The sequence below is a fragment of the Macaca mulatta genome, chromosome 11, assembly GCF_049350105.2.
Source record: "Macaca mulatta isolate MMU2019108-1 chromosome 11, T2T-MMU8v2.0, whole genome shotgun sequence".
NCBI lineage: Eukaryota > Metazoa > Chordata > Mammalia > Primates > Cercopithecidae > Macaca > Macaca mulatta.
In genome coordinates, this window is record NC_133416.1 from 103152563 (window position 1) to 103174108 (window position 21546).

Sequence of the window (21546 nt, forward strand, 5' to 3'; positions counted from 1 at the left end):
CTTTCCTTTCTAATTTGCTATGAGTTAGGAACCACAAGAAGCCTTTTCCAAACAGTTTTTTAAAAAAAAGTTTTGTGCTGGGCGCAGTGGTTCATGGCTGTAATCCCAGCACTTTGGGACACCGAGGCAGGTGGATCACTTGAACTTAGGAGTTTGAGACCAGTCTGGACAACATGGTGAGAATCGTCTCTAAAAAAAAATACAAAAATTAGCTGGGCGTGGTGGTGTACGTCTGTAGTCTCAGCTACTCAGAAGGCTGAGGTGGGAGGATCGCTTGAGCCCAGGAGTTGGAGGTTGCAGTGAACTGAGACTGTACCACTGCACTCCAGCCTGGGCAACAGAGACAAACTGTCTCAAATGAAAAAAAAAAAAGTAAAGTAAGATAAAAATAAAAAATAGTTTTCCTTTAACAATCCTACTACAGAATCACAGGAAATTTTAAAATATCAAATATATAGCATCTACCTTCCAATTACATATTCAGATATTTTCACTTATTGCCATATGTGTTATCATCACATATTAACTGTTATCTTTTATCACTATTATAATTGTCTTTTATTACCAACCATATGCTGAGATGCCAAAAAATTCAACTTACCACATAAGGTGGATGAAATCCCGACGATCAATTCACAGTGATGGTTTACCTTACGCTAACAACCCTTTATGTAAGACGAGAACAAGAGACAGTGAAGTGGTTTAATGGCTCAGTTTCTGCAGATCAGTGAGAACTGGAAGAGTCGTGGTGGTTGACTCTCACCCTATTGGCTAAAGAGTGGCTGGGTCAGGGGAAGTTTTCTGGTCCTAACATAAGGCCATGATCCACCTATGAAATGCTCCTGGCTTCAGTTTCCTTATTTGAAAATTAAGCATAAAGTATCGTTTTGTGAACACATAAGTAATATAGACTGATTTCTGAATATTTGGAAAACACAGACAAACATAAAAGTAAAAGTAGTCTATAATCTTATCACCCACAGAAAACCATTATTAACATTTTGACATATTTCTCTTTAGAAAGAGGAAAAGAGAAAGGCAGGAAAACACACATATATACAAATTAGGAATGGGCTATAACCAGATGTACAGATGAAATCAACAAGTAGGAGAATACTTATTATTACTTTAAAAAATAAATTACAAGATATAAATGATTTTGGGAAAAGTATAAATTACCACAACAGCAGGAAACATGAATATATCTATAATTATGAACAAAAAACCCTGAAATCATTTGCAGAAATTTTCTTCCATGAGGTAGATATCATTGTAATTCCCCTTTTACAGAATGGGGAAACTTGAAAAGCTACATATCAAGTCATTGGCAGAGGTAGGACTTGTCAGTCATTTTCATGATCATAATTACCATTCTCTAAGTAGATCTGGCCTCCAACAAGAATAAGCTCATATGACAATAGGGAAGTCATTTAATAATCAGTAACCCAGGACCTACTATGTGCTAGGTGCTCTTCTGGGTACAAAAAATACAATGGTGGGCTGGGCGTGGTGGCTCACACCTGTAATCCCAGCACTTTGGGAGGCCGTGGCGGGTGGATCACGAAGTCAGGAGTTCGAGACCAGCCTGACCAACATGGTGAAACCCCGTCTCTACTAAAAATACAAAAATTAGCCAGGCATAGTGGCACACACCTGTAATGCCAGCTACTCAGGAGGCTGAGGCAGGAGAATTGCTTGAACCCGGGAGGCAGAGGTTGCAGTGAGCCGAGATCACACCACTGCACTCCAGCCTGGGCGACACAGCAAGATTCTGTCTCAAAAAAAAGAAAAGAGAAAAAAAAAAGAAAGAAAAGAAAAGAAAAGAAATGCAGTGGTGAATAAGGTATAGTTCCTGTGTTCAAGGAGCTTCTAATTGAGTCAAGACAAATAATTCTACAAACTATACAGCAACATGTGAATGGTTATAACAGGTAGAAACAAGTGTTGTCAGAATCCAGAGGAAGAAGTGATGCCATGGGTGACAGGGAAGGGTTCCTACTGAAGGTACGATTTGGGCCAGCTCTCGAAGGGCAGGTGGGGAAGAGAGAGAAAGGCATTCCATGCAGAGGAAGCAGCATGTGTGAAAGCCACATGCCATAGATAATCTATACGTTCGTTGACTTCTTCACTACTTCTCTCTTTAAGAACAGTGCAAGGGGACATTACGCTGCATTTGACCAAAGGCAGTCATTCTTGGCAGCGTCCTTTCCTTCTTCCATCATGACAAAACTGCTGTTAGGTCACATTAAAATAGTAGCAGTCTTTGGCAGAAACCTACTGTATGCTTCCTTAATGAGTTGTCAGAGGTTCTGCAGTGCCATTTGTCTTCTAAGCTAGTTTTTATGAAGGCTGTCAGTAAAGGGTAAAGATGGGGATACGCAATATATTCACCAGTCAGCGGGGGGCTGAGAATCTGTTCATTCAGAATCAGCAGGGGACCGTGGGAAAATGTCTATTCTTTAAGCATGCCTCCGAAGGACTACCATTCAAAAGACGGGGTGAGGTTTGTAAGAAGCTAAGAAAGTCTTCCTCTAATTTAAACTCCCAGGAGTCTCTGCAGGCCCTCTGTCTGCTTACAGACAGGGAATGAAATAAAGCCTAGCAGACCTTCTACCACCAGAATGATCTTAATTTTGACCACTCACCAAAACATAATTCAGAGATCAACAGATGAATCTGATACTATCCAGAAGGTCATGTGTATGGGTAATTAAGTTGACAGTCACAGATCTCAAAATAATTCCCACTCAGGCTGCAACATAGGAATTTCACTGTCTCACTGAGGCTATGAACTATATGTAGCATTAAGAATTGAGGTGTTTGTTTTGTTTTGTTTTGTTGTTTGTTTTTTCCTGAAGTTCTTACAGTTTGGGTTAGAAGAGCTAAGGAGTAAAGTTTGGAGGCAGACAGATCCTGGCTCTGTGACTTGTTCTCTGTGAAAACTTGAGCAAGTTACTTAGGAATTCTAGCTAATAATACCTGTTTCATAGAGTGGCTGTAAGGATTAAATGAGATAATGAATGTAAAGCATTGGCACAGAAGTGCTTAATAAATGGCAATCATCATGATGAATATTATTTTTCTGTATATCCAAGAGCAGTCTAGACTTTCTCTAAAACAGAATATGTACCTATAGGGAGATGAAAACTTTTATTAAATATAAATAATTATGGATAAATGAATAAGTAAAATATTTTATACCAGCATATTTTGTCTTCTGTACTATCCATAATCATCTAGCCTACTTTCTATAATCAGGTCATCAGGCAGAAAGCTGAACCAGTTTTCATTTATCTTCTTAGTCTATCACACTTCTACTTGCTCTACTCTACTTTGAAATCAAGTATAAGTATTAGCATGCTTGCAAAATCTCACTTTACAGTGTATGGTTTTAAAATAATTATATTGCACCATCTCACGTCCTCAACATGTGTGGGAAACTGCTGAAAGCTTTACCTACAAAAAGACTTCATTGTTACTTAAACTGAAAAGCTAGCCTGCCCTTTATTTGGACTATTTGTATAAACTACTTGTATAATTGAAAGCATAGTCACAAATCAAAGGATATTCTTTATTTTAATCTTCATTCTTTTCAGTTATTAATTTAAACTATAAGAAAATAACACCATCTTGGTCAGGCACAGTGACTCACGCCTGTAATCCCAGCACTTTGGGAGGCGAAGATGGGTGGAACACTTGAGGTCAGGAGTTTAAGACCAAACTGGCCAACATGGTAAAACCCTGTCTCAACTAAAAATACAAAAATTAGCCAGGCATGGTCGTGCGCGCCTGTAATCCAGCTACTAGAGAGGCTGAGGCACGAGAATCACTAGAACCCAGGAGGTGGAGGTTGCAGTGAGCCGAGACCACACCTCTGCACTCCAGCCTGGGTGACAGAGCAAGACTCTGTCAAAAAGAGAAAGAGAGAAAGAGAGGAAGGAAGGAAGGAAGGAAGGAAGGAAGGAAGGAAGGAAGGAAGGAAGGAAGGAAGGAAGGAAGGAAGGAAGGAAGGAAGGAAAAAAAATAATACTATCTTAAAGTTGGAAAGATCCCTAAGACTATCTCTCAATTCCTGAATTTGACTAATGCAAAACTAAGGCCTGATTAGGTCAAGGGACTTATGCAAATATCAGTGGAACCAAGTTTAATATTTTAAAATTTTTGTCTTCTGTATTGCAGCAGCTATACCTAATATATCCGGATAATTGCTAGAAATAAATAATGGAAGTAATTTTGCATGGAATAAACCTGACTTTTTCTATCTTAATTGGTATTCATATCTAAGGACAAATATCAGCTATTTGGAACATGGTGAATAACGTTATGAATAACGTTAAGTGCCTCATTTCTTAAGATAATAATGGATCACATTATTTCTATGATGCATGGAAAAATGTTCTCTAGTACCTTAAAAGCTAAAGTACTACTCAGGAATCTTCATTTTAGGCATTGGATAGAATTGGATGCAGAATCATATCTGGCTTTGGGAAATTTCATGTTACCTTGCATGCAATTAATACATCCCTCAAATATTTGCCTATATTGTCTTGTTCACTGTAACTACAGCATATATTGGTACAACAAGATGAAAGAAAATAATAATTCTTAACAGAAGATACTCTTTCTGTATGAGAATAACACAGAATTGCTATTTTTCTGCAAGTCAGTTGATGCCACTCTATAAAACATGCAGTAATTATGATAAACTTCTTAACCTTATACTTCAGCAATTTTTTAGCCATACACATTCAGTCATGCATGTAAAGCTGTCATTTCCAATCTAGACTATTTCTGATTAGTCTTAGGTCTTCTGCAGCAATGCCAATCAGAGTAATTATGTTATCACTGTTCTGACAATTAAATGCTCTATTTGTTTACTACTGAAAGCACAATTGATCTGGTACATAGTTAAGTTACAAATAGTTCTGTGTCTGATATTAATGAATGCCCATAATGCATTTTTCCCAAGTTATTTCTTCAAAGTTAAAATGGCACAACTTACAATAGAAATTCTTCCCCTTAAAATCAATGGTTCTCAACTATGGATAACTTCGCCTCCCAGGGGACATTTGGCAATGTCCAGAGACATTTTTGATTTTCAGGACGGGGTGGGGGTGGGAGAGGGTGGAGATGCTGTTGGCATCTAATGAGTAGAGGCCAAGGATGCTGCTAAATACCCTACAGTGTACAGGACAGATCCTAACACCACTCCAACAAGAATTATTCAGTCCAAAATGTCAATAGTTAAAAAGTTCTAGAGGCAGATAGTGGTGATGGTTGCACAATAATGTCACTACTTAATGTTACTGAACTGTATACTTAAAATGATTAAAATGGTAAGTTTTACATTATGTATATTTTTACCACAATAAAAATAAATAAATAGTGCTGAGATTGTGAGCTTTAAACCATTGAGAGTCCTTGTGTAATGAAAGTATTTCAGTACTGCTAGGGAAACCAAAAGGTACTCTGTACCTGGTAAAATGACATTCACAAAGCAAACAACCTTACTTTTTTCTTGTAAATCACATTTTGTTTTCCTTGATTGGCTTCCAAATTTCTTTCAGGCACTAGTCAATGATCCTAAACAATAGTTTCCTTCCCTGAATGCATACATAAATGAAAACAAAAACTATAATTAGGGTCTTTTTTTTTTTTTGGCTTAAGCTAACTTAGATTTCTGTTATACGCAACCAAAACTCTTGACAAGTAGGATGAAGCAGCAAAGAAACGTGGACAAACAAATTTTGTTTCACAGAAAATAAGAAAACTTAAAAGTCACATGGGTTGCATGGAAAGGAAAGAAGAACAAAACAATAAGAAGCAACGTGCTGCTAACAAGAGCATGAAGAGAGCAGGAAAGACACTGTATTAGTCAGGGTTCTCTCGAGGGACAGAACTAATAGGATAGATGTACATATAAAGAGGAGTTTATTAAGGAGTATTAACTCACACAATCACAAGGTGAGGTCCCACAATAGGCTGTCTGCAAACTGAGAAGCAAGGAAGCCAGTCCAAGTCCCAAAGCTGAAGACAATGTTCAAGGACAGCAAGCATCCAGCATGGGAGAAAGATGCAGGCTGGAGGACTAAGGCAGTTCTAGTCTTTCCATGTTTTTCTGTCTGCTTTTATTCTGGCTGTGCTGACAGCTGATAGATGGAGCCCACCCAGATTGAGGGTGGGTCTGCCTTTCCCAGTCTAATAACTCAAATTTAATCTCCTATGGCAACACTCTCGCAGACACACCCAGGAACAATACTTTGCATCCTTCAATCCAATCAAGTTGACACTCAATATTAACCATCACAGATGTGTTCACTTTTTCTGGTTTTAGTCACAAAGAAAGATGCAAGTGCACACTCAACAATGTTCCACGAATAAGATCTATCTAGTGCTACCTCATCCTAAGCTTCTTCAGATCCACCATCTCCCTACTTTATAATAATCCCACTTGTGTCCACAGTTAGAGCCAGCAATAATTAGTCACTTCACTGAAGTCGTTTAACTTCCTGTTTTTATCAGTAACTTTTCTTCCCCAGTTTAGTCAATGGTAATTAAAATACTTCTACTGGAACCGCACGTATGATTAATAACTCTTACTGAAGCTGAATTAGAGCATATCAGTCAAACCATCACCCTTCAAAAGTTTGGATATAATACAAATGAAAATGAAGCTCTAAAATTGGAATGCAATGACTAAAATCAACGGTTCCTTCTCACTTATAGCCACATCATAAAAATAAGTATTTTGCACAACTTCTACTAAAACTACCTTTTCTTGGTTCTGTAATGACAAACTGAAAAAAAAAGGAGGTTGTCAATCTGTTAAAACAAGAGTTTTTAGTCATCTGTGTAGAAAAATCCTTGTCACAACACTGTAAGAATTTTAATACACAAAAGAGATAGGGAGAAGAATATATAGTAAAATATTTTAATGACATCAGGTGTAGAAAAATTTAAAGAAAACAAAAAGTAGAAACTATAAAAGAAAATTAAGGCATCAGAAACATTAAAATTAAAACTTTCTGTATGGCAGAGACCCTACTGCCTTAGTCTGGGACACTGTTTCTCAGAAGCACACAAGCAGCATCTGGAGAGCTTTGAAAAGTACTAATCCTAGGTTATACCTCCCAAAATCCTGATTTTAAGTGGTTGAAGGTACAGCCAAGGTACTTAGAGTTTTAAAAGCTCCCCAAGTGAGTCTAATGTACAGCCGATGTTGAGAACCATTAGTCTAGGAAAAGAAAGTTATAATAATCTACAAAGTATTTTTTATCCAGAATTATAAAGTCTTATAGGTCAATGAGAAAAATTCAAAGAACTCAATATAAAAATGAGCAAGATTTGAATACGCAATCAACTGAAGAGAAAACTCAGACCAATAAACAAACAAAACAAGACTCAATTTTCTAGTAGTCAGGAAAATCAAAAAATCCAAATTAAAACAAGATACCAATTCACACTAAGCAGACTGGCAAAATTAAAACGTCTGTAAGTACCAAAGACTGGTAAGGGTATCAAGCAACAAGAACTCTCAAAGGTGCTGGTGGGGGTATAAACTGGTATAAACTGGTGCAACCCTATGACAGTTAATTTCTTTTTTTTCTTTTTTTTTTTTTTGAGATGGAGTCTCGCTCTGTCACCCAGGCAGGAGTGCAGTGGCACGATCTCGGCTCACTGCAACCCTTGCCTCCCAGGTTCAAGTGATTCTCCTGCCTCAGCCTCCCGAGTAGCTGGGATTATAGGTGCCCACCACTACACCTGGCTAATTTTTGGAATTTTGGTAGAGATGAGTTTCTGCCATGTCGGCCAGGCTGGTCTCAAACTCCTGACCTCAAGAGATCCACTTGCCTCAGACTCCCAAAATGCTGGGATTACAGGTATGAGCCATTATGCCCGGCAATTATAGGTAATTTTATGTGTCGGCTTGGTTAAGCTGAGATGCCCAGTTGTTCGGTCAAATATGAGTCTAAACGTTGTTGCAAATGTACTTTTTTAGATGTGATTAACATTTAAATCAATGGACGTTGAGAAAAGTCGATTACCCTCCATAATGTGGGTGGGCCTCTTCCAATCAGTTGAGAGGCTTATGAGCAAAGACTCAAGAAAGAATAATTTTTCTCAAGAATCCAACATCGAAGCTCTGCCTGAGTTTCCCATTTGCTGGACCACCTTGCAGGTTTCAAACTCAAGACTACAACAGCAACTCTTACCTGAATCTCCAGCCTGCTGACCCACCCCACCACACCCACAATCATGTGAGCCAATTCTATAAAATAATCTGTATCAATATCCATATTTACATCTATAGACATATTCATACCCATGTCTATATATCTCTATCCTCTTGATTCTGTTTCTCTGGAGAACCCTGATTAATATAAACTAACTTTAAAGAACAATTCAGCAATATCTAGAAAAGTTGAAGATGGGTATAGTCAATTTCAACTCGAGGTATATAGCCTGTAGTCCTTCTCAAAGGGACAGTTGGGAAATGGGATGTGGATGTGGGACTTCTATATCTTTTTTGTAATTTGGGGGTAAGGGGGCAAAGCAAATATGGCAAAACGTTACAGCGTTTTAAAACAGGGATGGAGTATGTTTTACATTGTCATACTATTTTTGGCATTTTTGTGCAGTTTGGAATACTCCATAATTTAAATGAAAGCTATTTAAAAGCAACTTGTATTAAACATGGTGTTAATGGAAGTGGCCCCAACCAGTAAGCCAAACCCATGTAATCAAGGTCAAAGTGACAGAGAGCATACCCAGCAGAGGGCAGGAATGGAAGAGGAATGTATTGCAGTGGAAAGCAAGTAACACTCAAGAGAGCCCAAAGGCTTCTCAAAGTCCCTTAATGAACAAAAATTTCCTTTGACTTCTAAGATGGTTAGCTCATCATTAACTATCCAGGGGAAGAATGGAAATCTGGCAGACATGATACCTTCAGGACATCACTGATGACACTAACCTTCATGATTAAGGCAATGGCTTCCAGGTTTCTCCACTGTCAAGTTACTGTCTTCCTCTTTTCCTGGGAAAGATTTTAAATATGATCATATTTAAAAATAATTTATTGAAAATAATTAAATAAATGAATGTGCTATCCAATCAGAAGGACACTTGGATTTAAAAATAATTTATTGAAAATAATTAAATAAATGAACTTGTTATCCAATCAGAAGAACACTTGGATGATTATTGCATTGCAGTGGGTTTTATCAGAAGTTGAAAGAAGATGGCACCCAGCAAGAAAAACCATACAAGGAATGGAGTGGGATGAAGGTAGAAAAAAATAAGCAAACGATGTTGCCCATTTCTCTTCTGTTCATTGCTTTTCTACTCCCCTTCCTTTCTTGGTCTTGAAAGTCTTTTTTCTTCCTCTTGTTAACTGGCTCCTGCTAGGTCCAGGTAGGAAGGAACCATGTCTCCATTTGTTAATCATTGTATTCCCAGAGCTTATAATAAGTCAGTGATAAATGGATACTTACTGAAGAATGGGAAAGAAAGAGGAGAGAAGTGATAGAAAGGGAAAGAAGAAACAGTAAGATAAAAGATGGGAGAAAGGAAGGAACTTACTGATCATACCAGATTATTAATGTATTTCTTAACATTTATTTTATTTATGTTCCATGACCTCAATAATATTAGGCTATATTGATTTAGGATACTTTCTCTAAGTTTTTTTTCTAAAATTAGATTGTTTTCTTACTTGATGTTGCCCCATATTTACATTTTTTTTCTATTGAGCATTGCCCTGAATAAATAGAAGATTTACTGTCAGTTTCAACCTAAAGCAATTAATTTTAAACGGTGAATTTTCTAGCTTTCTATGAAATGAATGGAAGATACCATTTCTAGTAAGCAAAACTTTTGGCTACCCTCAAAATATGTATTATTTTATATTAGATCATGATATTCTTCTTTGCCCCTATATTGGTCCCTTCTCTGGTGATGAACCAGTAAGAAAATTATCAGAATAAAAACCATAAGAGCCATGTTACTATATTTACTGAATCACAAGACCTCAAGATTGAAAGAAACCTTCAGAATCTTTTTACCCATCAGACACTTGCATCACCTCTACATCCCAATAAGTGTTTTCTCCTTAAAATGGCAAGGGATATATATATTATATATATATTATATTCCTCTATATGTATATTGTTCGTATTTATCAAAGATATATTCCTCTCTAAGTAGGACCTGGCCTGGCCAAAATACTTCAAAGGTAATCTGACTGGTACACAATCTAGTAGGATTACCAATCCCTTTTTTTACTCATTCATTAAAAATAGAATCATTGTGTATGAGGTACATGGCATTTATTTAGGTACTGGATATCCAGCAGTGAATTAAAAAGCCAATTCTTTCATATATATCAAGGAAGAGACATGGAGGAATATATATATATACACACACACATATATACACATACATATATTCCTCCATTTCTCTTCCTTGATATATGTGAAAGAACTGGCTTTTTAATTCACTGCTGGATATCCACTACCTAAACAAATGCCATGTATGTGTATATATGTGTATATACGTATGTGTATTATGTATATGTACACATATGTATGTGTATATATGTGTGTGTGTGTGTGTGTATATATATAGAGAGAGAGAGAAGAAGCCTATTCAATTCTTAATGCAGCTCTAAATGAGAACAAGCTCTTTCTTAGGCTGAGCAAAATTCAACAATTTCCATCCTGTGGTACAGGTTATAAGCCTGAATATTTTTCATATGAAAGGCTTTTTAATGTTTTAAGAGAGTTGAATATTTTAAGATAGACAAGCTTTCCTATCCCTAACTTCCTTCTCTTTTCCAAACCAAACAATCAGAGTTTCTTCAATCATTCTGCCCAGGACACACTTAAAAGACCACGTGTCAGTGTGTCAATATTCCTCTCCAAGTAGGACCTGGTCTGACCGGAATACTTCAGAGGTGATCTGACTGGTACGTAATATAGCAGGATTATCAATCCCTTTGTTTTACTTATTCATTAAAAATAGAATTATTGATTATGATGTACATGGCATTTGCTTAGGCACTGGATATCCAGCAATGAAGTAAAAAGCCAATTCTTGACTTCATAGACCTTATATTTTAGTGAAGGCAAACATATAATAATTAAAATAAATAAGAAATTGGCCAGATGTAGTGGCTTATGCCTGTAATCCCAGCACTTTGGAAGTCCAAGGTAGGTGGATCACCTGAGGTCAGGAGTTTGAGAATGGCCTGGCCAACATGGTGAAAGCCCATCTGTACTAAAAATACAAAAAGAAATTAGCCAGGCCTGGTGGTGCATGCTTGTAATTCCAGCTACTCCAGAGGCTGAGGCAAGAGAATCGCTTGAGCCCCAGAGGCAGAGGTTGCAGTGAGGTGAGATGGTGCCACTGCACTCCAGCCTGGGTGAGAGAGAGACTCCGTCTCAAAAAATAATTATTATTATAATAAATATATACATTATAGGATACATGAACAGGAAATAAGCTTTACAGGAAAAAATGCAGCAAAGAGGCTCTAGTTTGGGGAAGGAGGATGCTGAATGACTTGTGTTAGCCTCTCAAGATGCGTTCCTTGTCCTTCTCTGTCTCGCTCTGTCCCAGGAGGTTAGTCTATGGACTCTATCAGTGGAATTCCTTGCTCTCTGACTTCCAGCCCTTTAATTTTGGAATACCTTAAAGGCCTTAATTAAACATGTCCTATGATCAAACAATCTTATTTTTAAGACTTTAGCCTAAGAACACAATCAAAGAGGTACATACAAATGAATATGAATAGGGAGGTTCATGGCACCATTACAATTACAAAAAAGTCATAACCAGGTTGAACGTCCAACAATAGGTTAAATAAATTATAGTAGAACATGAGATGGAATATCATGCAGCTATTAAAAATCTTGTTGTAAAATAATGTATATTGACATGTGAAAATGTTCATGATACATTGCTAAGTGAGAAAAAGAGGAAAGAGTGATGATGATGAGTATCAGGTGATATAACAAGGACTCTCAGGCTTTTGTTTCTATTGCAACTATATATTTTGATGATATCAAGGATGCCTTTTAAAAGTTAGAAAATACTCTTTGCAAATTCCTAATGATTTCTTCCGCATTCTTTTTTTTTCTGGGATTTTAAAAAATTTTACTTTAAGTTCTGGGATATATGTGCAGTGCATTCTTGTTTACACGAGCAGCTTTCTTAGCAAGATTTTCTTTTCAGAGAACAATGATAAATTCAGCTCTAATGGAATTCCCATAAATTCCAAATTAGTCATGTTTATATGAATGCAGATTTATTATAATCCAGAATGAAATGATTAAGAACAGAATATTCTCTTTTCCCCACAAATAGACCACAAATGTATCAAATTATCTATGAAAACATAATCTTCTTTATCTCATATGAATTCCTATTATTTGTCATGGAGTAAGGCCTTACTCAGTATTTGCTCATGTATTATTTAATTAAAATGACTCATGAAACAAGTGTGTCACTATGCTGGCTTGCCTATTGTCCATATTCACATATTTGAGGGTATCCTTATTCCTGCCTGGAAAAGGCGTATGCTGCCTTGGGCACTGTTCCAGTTAATCTCTTCAAACGGTGTATTAATGAGCATTCATGAATGTAATTAAGTAGCAAACGGACTTCGAACAGTAGTAGGGAAACAATCTTGAATTCTTCACTCGGAAACTACTTCAAACGTTATGTTCAAATAAAAAGAGGATCTTCGCTACCTACTTCATCCTGTCTGCTTAGGGAAGGCTAGACATCTGTCCTGTTCTTATTTGCATAGGTGAAGATATTTGGTTTAAAATCCACATTCTATACATTTCCTCTCCCCATCTCATCTCACTTTCATCTTCTTGCCCAGCAGGAGAGAGTTAACTCAGCCAGAAACGTGGGTAAATACTGGAAACTTACTCAGATGCAGAAGGGACTGTGGCTCAGGATGTTATAATGTTCAGAAAGCAGGGAATGTGTTGGCTTGAGTTAATGCCAGCTTCCTTGTTTACTGTTGAAGTGTGCTTAAAAGATAAGTCTTTGGAGTGTACATGTGTGCAACCTGAGAGAGAGAGAGAGAGAGAGAGAGAGCACAGAGGAAGGAGAGGGAAAGGAGAGGGAGGAGAGAGGGGAAAGGGGAGAGAGGAGAGAGAGAGGGAGGAGAGAGAGGGAGCAGGGAGGGTGGAGAGAGAAAGAGGGAGAGAAGGGTGAGAGAAGGAGAGAGGGATGAGAGGGAAAGAGGGATAGATGGAGGAGAGAGAGAGGAAGAGAGGGAGGAGAGAGAGGGGGAGAGGGAGGAGAGAGGGAAAGAGGAATAAACACAGGAGACACAGAGGGAGGAGAGAGCGTGGAGAGAGGGAGAAGAGAGAGAGGGAAAGAGAGAGAGAGGGATGAGAGCAGGAGAGAGAAATGAGAGAGGAAGAGAGGGATAAGAGAGGGAGAGAGGAAGGAAGAGAGGGAGGAGAGAAGGAAAAAGGGAGAGGAGGAGGACAGAGAGAGGGAGAGAGGGTGGAGAGGGAGAGAAGGTGGAGAGAGGGAGGAGAGAGAGAGGAAGAGAGGAAGGAGAGAAAGAAAGAGGGAGAGAGGGAGGAGAGAGAGAAAGAGGGAAAGAGGGATGAGAGAGGGAAGAAAGAGGGAGAGAGGCAGGGAGAGATGAAGAGAGGGAGAGAGGGAGAGACAGAAGAGGGAGGAGGGAGGAGAGAGGGAGAGACGGAGGAGGGAGGAGAGTGGGAGAGAGGGAGAGAGGGAGAGGTGTAGTGGCTCAGGCTTGCAATCCCAGCACTTTGGGAGGCTGAGGCAAGAGGACTGCTTAAGCCAAGGAGTTCAAGACCAGTCTAGGCAATGTAACGAGACCCCTGTCTTTATAAAATGTTTTAAAATGTGTGTGATGGATGTAGTTCCAGCTACTTGGGAGACTGAGATGGGAGAGTCGCTTGGGCCTGGGAGCTTGAGGCTGCAGTGAGCTGTGATCACACCACTGCTCTCTAGCCTGTGTGACAGAGTGGGACACTATCTTAAAAAAAAAAAAAAAAAAAAAAGGCCAGGGGGTTGAAGGGGAGGAGGTTTGAGGAAAAGACCATTATGACACATATGGTCAACTTTTGCAAGATTCTGAAATTCTGCTGGATGATTTTGATTACAACAGAATGGTTAATATTAATTGTGTATGTAGCCCTGTTATCGGTGGAGAACTCGTATCCATCCGGGTCTACAGCAACCTCAATTCTTGACTCCTCAGGAGAAACAATTTGAGGGGCAGAAGGAGAGACCGAGACAAGTTTTAGAGCAGGTATGAAAGTTTATTCAAAAGCTTTAGAGCAGGAAGGAAAGGAAGGAAAGTACACTTGACAGAGAGCCAAGCGGGCAATTTGAAAGACGAGCATGGTTTGAACTTTTGACTTGAGGTTTCATACCTTGGCACACTTCCGAGGTCTTGCGTTGGTTCTCCTGCTCATCCAACGCTGAGATCTGATCCAGAAGCGGCTGCTCACCAGTTTCAGGTGTTTTCTATCTGTTAAGAGACTGTCTTTCCCTGGTGCCAGCTGTGACCAATTATTACTGTAGCAAAACAGTTAACAACTGCCTGACCATCACAGGGTGGTTGCCCCACACACCTAGTGTGTGTGTAGTGGGGGAGCCCTCTCCTGTCCTGCTCGTACCCGACTATAGCACAAGATATTGTTTAGACTATTATTATTCTAATATTACCAATTCTAACTTTAAAAATGAATACATTTCCACCACCTCTTAAAGGAAAGATTCACTGGCTAATCTCAGATAAATATATTCTTTTTTTTTTTCTTTTTGAGATGGAGTCTTGCTCTGTCACTCAGGCTGGAGTGCAGTGGCGTGATCATGGCTCACTGCAAACTCCACTTCCTGGGTTCAAGCCATTCTCCTGCCTCAGCCTCCTGGGTAGCTGGGATTATAGGTGTACATCACCATGCCCAGCTAATTTTTGTATTTTTAGTAGAGATGGGGTTTCACCATGTTGGCCAGGCTGGTCTCAAACTCCTGACCTCGTGATCCGCCTGCCTCAGCCTCCCAAAGTGTTGGGATTACATGTGTGAGCCACTGTGCCCAGCCAGATGAATATATTCTTTTTTTTTTTTTTTTTTTTTTTTGAGATGGAGTCTCGCTCTGTCGCCCAGGCTGGAGTGCAGTGGCCGGATCTCAGCTCACTGCAAGCTCCGCCTCCCGGGTTTGCGCCATTCTCCTGCCTCAGCCTCCCGAGTAGCTGGGACTACAGGCGCCCGCCACCTCGCCTGGCTAGTTTTTTTGTATTTTTTTAGTAGAGACGGGGTTTCACCGTGTTAGCCAGGATGGTCTCGATCTCCTGACCTCGTGATCCGCCCGTCTCGGCCTCCCAAAGTGCTGGGATTACAGGCTTGAGCCACCGCGCCCGGCCCAGATGAATATATTCTTGAGTGAACATTCACATGTTTAAATTAGTGTGTATGAAAGTGACTTCAGGGTCATGGTGACCATATTCTGTAAATCCCTTGTATGGAACATAATTGTGAACAAATAGTTATGGACATAAGCATTCATAAATGTTAAAAAGCTAAAGCTGAGTTAAAAAATAATCTCCCTATTATCAATGGCACACTTTCTAATGGCAAAATTTTTAAAAATGAAAAACCCAAGAAATTATAAAGAAAATTTAACCATCCCAAATTCCATAACCTAAAAATAACAACTAATACTATTTTGGTGTTTCTTTTTAGTCTGTTTTATATTTTATTTGACATTATTAATATTTATTTACATATTTTGATGCCTTGTATTTTTCCATGTCATTAGAATGCTTGTAAATGTTATTTTAAATTATTGTATTACTTTTGTTTTTTTTATTTTTTTGAGGTGGAGTTTCGCTCTTGTTGCCCAGGCTGGAGTAAAATGGTGTGATCTAGGCTCACTGCAACCTCTGCCTCTCAGGTTCAAGCGATTCTCCTGCCTTAGCCTCCCGAGTAGCTGGGATTACAGGTGCCCGCTATCATGCCCAGCTAATTTTTTTTGTATTTTTAGTAGAGACAGGGTTTCACTATGTTGGCCAGGCTGGTCTTGAACTCCTGACCTCAGGTGATCCACTCACCTCAGCCTCCCAAAGTGCTGGGATTACAGGTGTGAGCCATGATGCCTAGCCTGTATTACATTTTATCATATGAAAAAATTGTTGCCAATGGAAGTATTATTTAGCCACTTAACTAGTATTGACCATGAACATCTTTGGCCATGTCCATAGTTTTAAAATAGAATAAACTGACCAGATGCGGTGACTTGTGCCTGCAATCCTAGCACTTTGGGACGCTGAGGCAAGCAGATCATGTGAGTCTAGTAGTCTGGGACCAACCTGGGCAACATGGCAAATCTCTGTCTCTACAAAAAATACAAAAATTAGCTGGGTATGGTGGCGTGTGCCTGTAGTTTCAGTTACTTGGGAGGCTGAGGTAGAAGGATCACCTGAGCCTGGGAGTTCGAGGCTGGAGTGAGCCGTGATAGTGCACTGCAATCCAGCCTGGGTGACAGAGCGAGGCTCTGTCTCAAAATAAATCAAAATATTGCTTCTCGGCCTTTTGGCTAAGATCAAGTGTAAAATAAAATAAAATAATAGAAGAAACTAAGATATAGGGAGGCTAAATACTTCGTACAAGATGGTAAAGTATAAACTAGTTTGTTTGGAAGCTATTTTTCAATATATAGAATAACAGATGCTAAAGATAAAAGAGGTCACCAAGTTCAACCTTTGCATTTTTTTTCAGTTGAGGAAACTGAGACCCAATGAGGTAAAGGTGACCTGTTCAAGGACTCAAAGAGTCTAATGACTGAATGAATACTAGAGCCCCAGTCTTTTGGGTGTTATTTTACATATTTTTCTTCAAAATGTAAATCACTACCTAACATTATCTTTGTTATTCATTGACTTACGTATCAACACTCCCTTGCAAACACCCTCAGCTCCTTAGTCTCTAGCACCAGAGTTGTCTATACTTACCTTCTTCACTTCTCTCTATGTTTCCACCTAAATCCATGTCAATCAAGCTTTCAATCCTACTACCTCACTGGGTGTCCTTGTAAAGATCATCAGTGACCCCCACATGGCCTACTCCAGTGGACAGAATGAGTTTTCATCTGTCTTGATTTTTTTTTTTTTTTTTTTTTTGAGTCTGTGTCTCATTCTGTCTCCCAGGCTGGAGTGCAGTGGCATGATCTCGGCTCACTGCAGCCTCTGCTTCCCAGGCAATTCTTGAACTCAGCCTCCCAAGTAGCTAGGATTACAGGTGTACACCACCACACCCAGCTAATTTTTGTATTTTTAGTAGAGATGGTTTCACCATGTTCCCAGGCTAGTCTTGAAATCCTGACCTCAAGTGATCTGCCCATGTTAGCCTCCCAAAGCGCTGGTTAACAGCAGCATTTGATGCAAAGGGTCACTTTCTCTTCTTACAGTACTGTCTTCACTTGGTTTCTACGACACTTTCTAAGACACTCTCGGTCTCTTCCTAACTGTTGGGTCCACTTACTATATCTCTAAACATGGAAGTATTTCTAGATTCAATCCTTGACTATCTTTTTATAACAGTAATCATCAGCCCCATCAGACCCAATGCCTACTTTCTACAAGAAGTATTTTTTCAATACAAAAATTAGCTGGGCATGGTAGCATGCACCTGTCATCCCAGCTACTAGGTAGGCTGAGGCAGGAGAATTGCTTGAACCGGGGAGGCGGAGGTTGCAGTGAGCCAAGATCGCACCATTGCACTCCAGCCTGGGAGACAGAGCAAGATCCCGTCTAAAAAAAAAGTATTTTTTTTTCATGCTGCCTTTAAAGGGGCTTGCCATCTACAGTTATACAAGTGGTAGATGGGGGGCAAATTCTAGGTGCACTCTGTTGCCTAGTCATGCACTCTGGCAGGGGGCTACATCAACCCCAAAGAAGGGGTGCCTTTTCCTAATTCCTCCACTCGAGGGGGCCTCTTTTTCTTATTTGTACAGAGGCAGCTTATATGCTAGCAGCAGTTCTGTTCTGTACTATCAAGTGAAATTCATACAAAATATAGCCTACCTACACATGTAATTTTAAAATAAATATAATGCCTAAACTGTAGCATCAAGCAGACATAAATATAAAATAATTGATAATAAAAATATGCAAATGCTCAAGTACTTCTACACTAGAAAATCTCACAAAGTAGTCAGCTGCTTGAACCTGTAAACAGAGGCATGGATGTTGTCTCGGTGATTCAAGTGCAGCTTGCAGCGTTGTCAATGCTGTTCTAAAATAGTGAAAACTGTCAGTAAAACTCTAAACAAAAACAAGCATAGTCTTCCCTGAATTTACATGATAATTCTATTTTTGAAAAATGCAGTGTGAAGAGCAAAAAAAATTGGTAAAAATTATAAGATAATTATAAATAGGTTTTTCACCTGAAATCCCTGGAATATAAGTAGTATAAGTATTAGCTATTGTTATCTTGTTTAACCCTGTTAATAATATTTAACCCATTTTAAAAATTATTTATTTATTTATTTTTGAGATAGAATTTCACTCACTCTGTCACCCAGGCTGGAGTACAGTGGCATGATCTCAGCTCACTACAACCTCTGCCTCCTGGGCTCAAGCAATTCTCCTGCCTCAGCCTCCTGAGGAGCTGGCATTACAGGCATGCGTCACTACACTAGGCTAATTTTTGTATTTTTGTAGAGACGGGGTTTCACCATGTTGTCTAGGCTGGTCTCGAACTCCTGACCTCAAGTGATCTGCCTGCCTCAGCTTCCTAAAGTGTTGGGATTATAGGCGTGTGCCATGCACCAGGCCAATTTAACCCATTTTATGATAAGGAAATAGACAACATCCAGTAGACCCTTTGGTAATAGAGATCAATGGTTACCTACCCCAAACAGCCTACTGGTATTAGAATCCCTGATTCTCAGCAGGGCGTAGGGCCACCGGGACTGTAAGAATCCTTTTCCAGCCTCCACTGCAGCCAGTGTGGCCATGTGACCAGGTTCTGGTGAACATGCTATAAGGAAAAGAATTGTGCAGCAACTTGCAGGAAATTTCCTTTAAAGATAGCTGGTGCTTGCCCTTTTTTCCCTCCTTCCTCTATTTAACCCTTCGACTATGTATGTGGTAGTTAGAGCTCCATCTGGGATGATGAAAATGAGGGTCATAGCCTAAGAGGGCAGATCAAAAGCTAAGGGCAGTCAGGGTCTCTGAAGATTTCAAGGAGCAGAGCATCACCCCAGTATTGAACTATTCACCTTTACAGAAGAGGTCAATACACTTTCTTTTTGTTAGACAGTTCTTTTGTTACTACAAAGAAATATCTGAGACTGGGTAATTTATAAGAAAAGATGTTTAATTGGCTCATGGTCCTGCAGGCTGTACAAAAAGCACAGCGCTGGCATCAGCTTCTGGGGAGGCCTCAGGAAGCTTCCAACCATGGCAGAAGGCAAAGGCGGCACAGGACGGGGAGCAAGAGAGAGAGGACAGGGAGGTACCACACACTTTTAAACAACCAGATCTCGCAGGAACTCACTCAATATCATGAGAACAGCATCAAGCCATGAAGGATCTGCCCTTATGACCCAAACACCTCTCACTAAGCCCCATCTCCAACATTGGGGATTACATTTCAACATAAGATTTAGGGGGACAAATATCCAAACTGTATGATTCAACTGGTTTAAGCCATCATTAATTTGGGTCTTTGCTAATCATAGCTGAGCATAATCCCAGCCTAATTACCCTCTATAAATTATAGTTCCTTTCCTCAATCGTAACTAAATCTCCTTCCGTAAATAACAGCTCTATCTCTCATCTTAATCTTTTTGCTTTAATTTGCCTTAAAATCTACCAGCCTATCCTGTTTACTTCAGTAAGATTTTAATATACCAATAAATAATAGGTTCTTTCCTAAGAGTTAGTCACCATGCTTATGAACTTCTAACTCTTAAAATATTGACTATATAATGTTTTTATAAGACAGGTTTTTTTACTTTGAGTCACACACTTCTCAATTGATTTTTCTAGTATTGTGTATTTTATTAGATCAATTTGTGATATAATTCCTTTGCTCTTATTTCAGCCACCCATGAAATAGAAGAGATAGAATAGAAATGGAAGGCCACGCATGGTGGCTCATGCATGTAATCCTAGCACTTTGGGAAGCAGAGGTAGGCGGATCACCTGAGGTCAGGAGTTCGAGACCAGCCTAGCCAACATGGTGAAATCCCATCTCTACTAAAAATACAAAAATTAGCCGGGCGTGGTGGTGCATGCCCATAATCCCAGCTACTCAGGAGGCTGAGGCAGGAGAATTGCTTGAACCCAGGAGGCGATGGTTGCAGTGAGCCGAGATCATACCACTGCACTCCAGCCTAGGCAACAAAGCAAGACTGTCTAAAAAAAAAAAAAAAAAACAGAATAGAAATGGAAAGAGAAAAGGAAACTGGAAAAGAAGAAGAAGAATAGCCCTTCCTCACAATTTTCACATTAAAATAGTATCACATAATAAAGCTTGACTAAAATTTTTTTATTTACTTGGAATACTAGTATACTGAAACAATTGGAGGGTGTCCAGAAAAAAATTAAAATTCTTTCCCTCTATATTTTTTCTTTTGTATTAGTTTTTTTTTTAAAAAACATCAATTTAAAGGGGAGTTATAGTTTGCTTCCATCTATCCTTCATTTCTGAATAATTCTGTCTAAGAGTACAAGGTGGGGCTGAGCAAAGTGGGAATGGGGAGGTCAGAGCGCTCTGGAGCGGTGGCCCAGTTCAGGCTGTTAGAGTCAGGCAAGGCTGTCTTGCCGGGTTGGGTGGGAGGGGGGATGGCAGTGGGGATGGAAGTTTGACTACATGGAGGGGATTGATCAGATAAGTAAACAAATTGAGGATGAAGGGAGACAGTTTTCTAACTGTTGGGGAAGGGACTACAAATATGGAAACTGAAAAAACTAACATAAGCCATGTGGTGTTGAACTGGAATTTTCAAAAGAGATATTGAAACAAGTATGGATATGGTCGCATATGCATGCATGTATGTATGTATACACATGCGTACGTTCTCTAGTTTTGTCCAGTGAGAGAGCCTGGAAGCACCAACACCCCCCGACCAAGGAGCATGCCTATTGCCTAGACCAATCTTTAGTTTCCTAAATGCTATTCTCCACTAAAACAAAGCAGGGCTTTTTGGAGAATTGACTGATTCCAGGGTTGGGACAGGGAACATCTTATTGGGACAGAAAATAAGGAAATGCTCAAAGAATGATGACAAATGTCAAAAGAACACAGAAGAAGCTTAATGGGGGCTCCCCCTGTAGAAATATGTGACAACTAAGGCAGAGAAATAACAATAGTAACAGATTATAAATTCATGTAATAAAATAGAAATTAATGAGTCCTTAAAATAAAGAGCATCAAAATAAATAACCATGACATGATTAACCCACTAAATAAAATAGAATCTGTGAGTCCATACTGACATAAATAAGTGGGAAAAGGAGAAAGCTTTTCTTACAGTGGA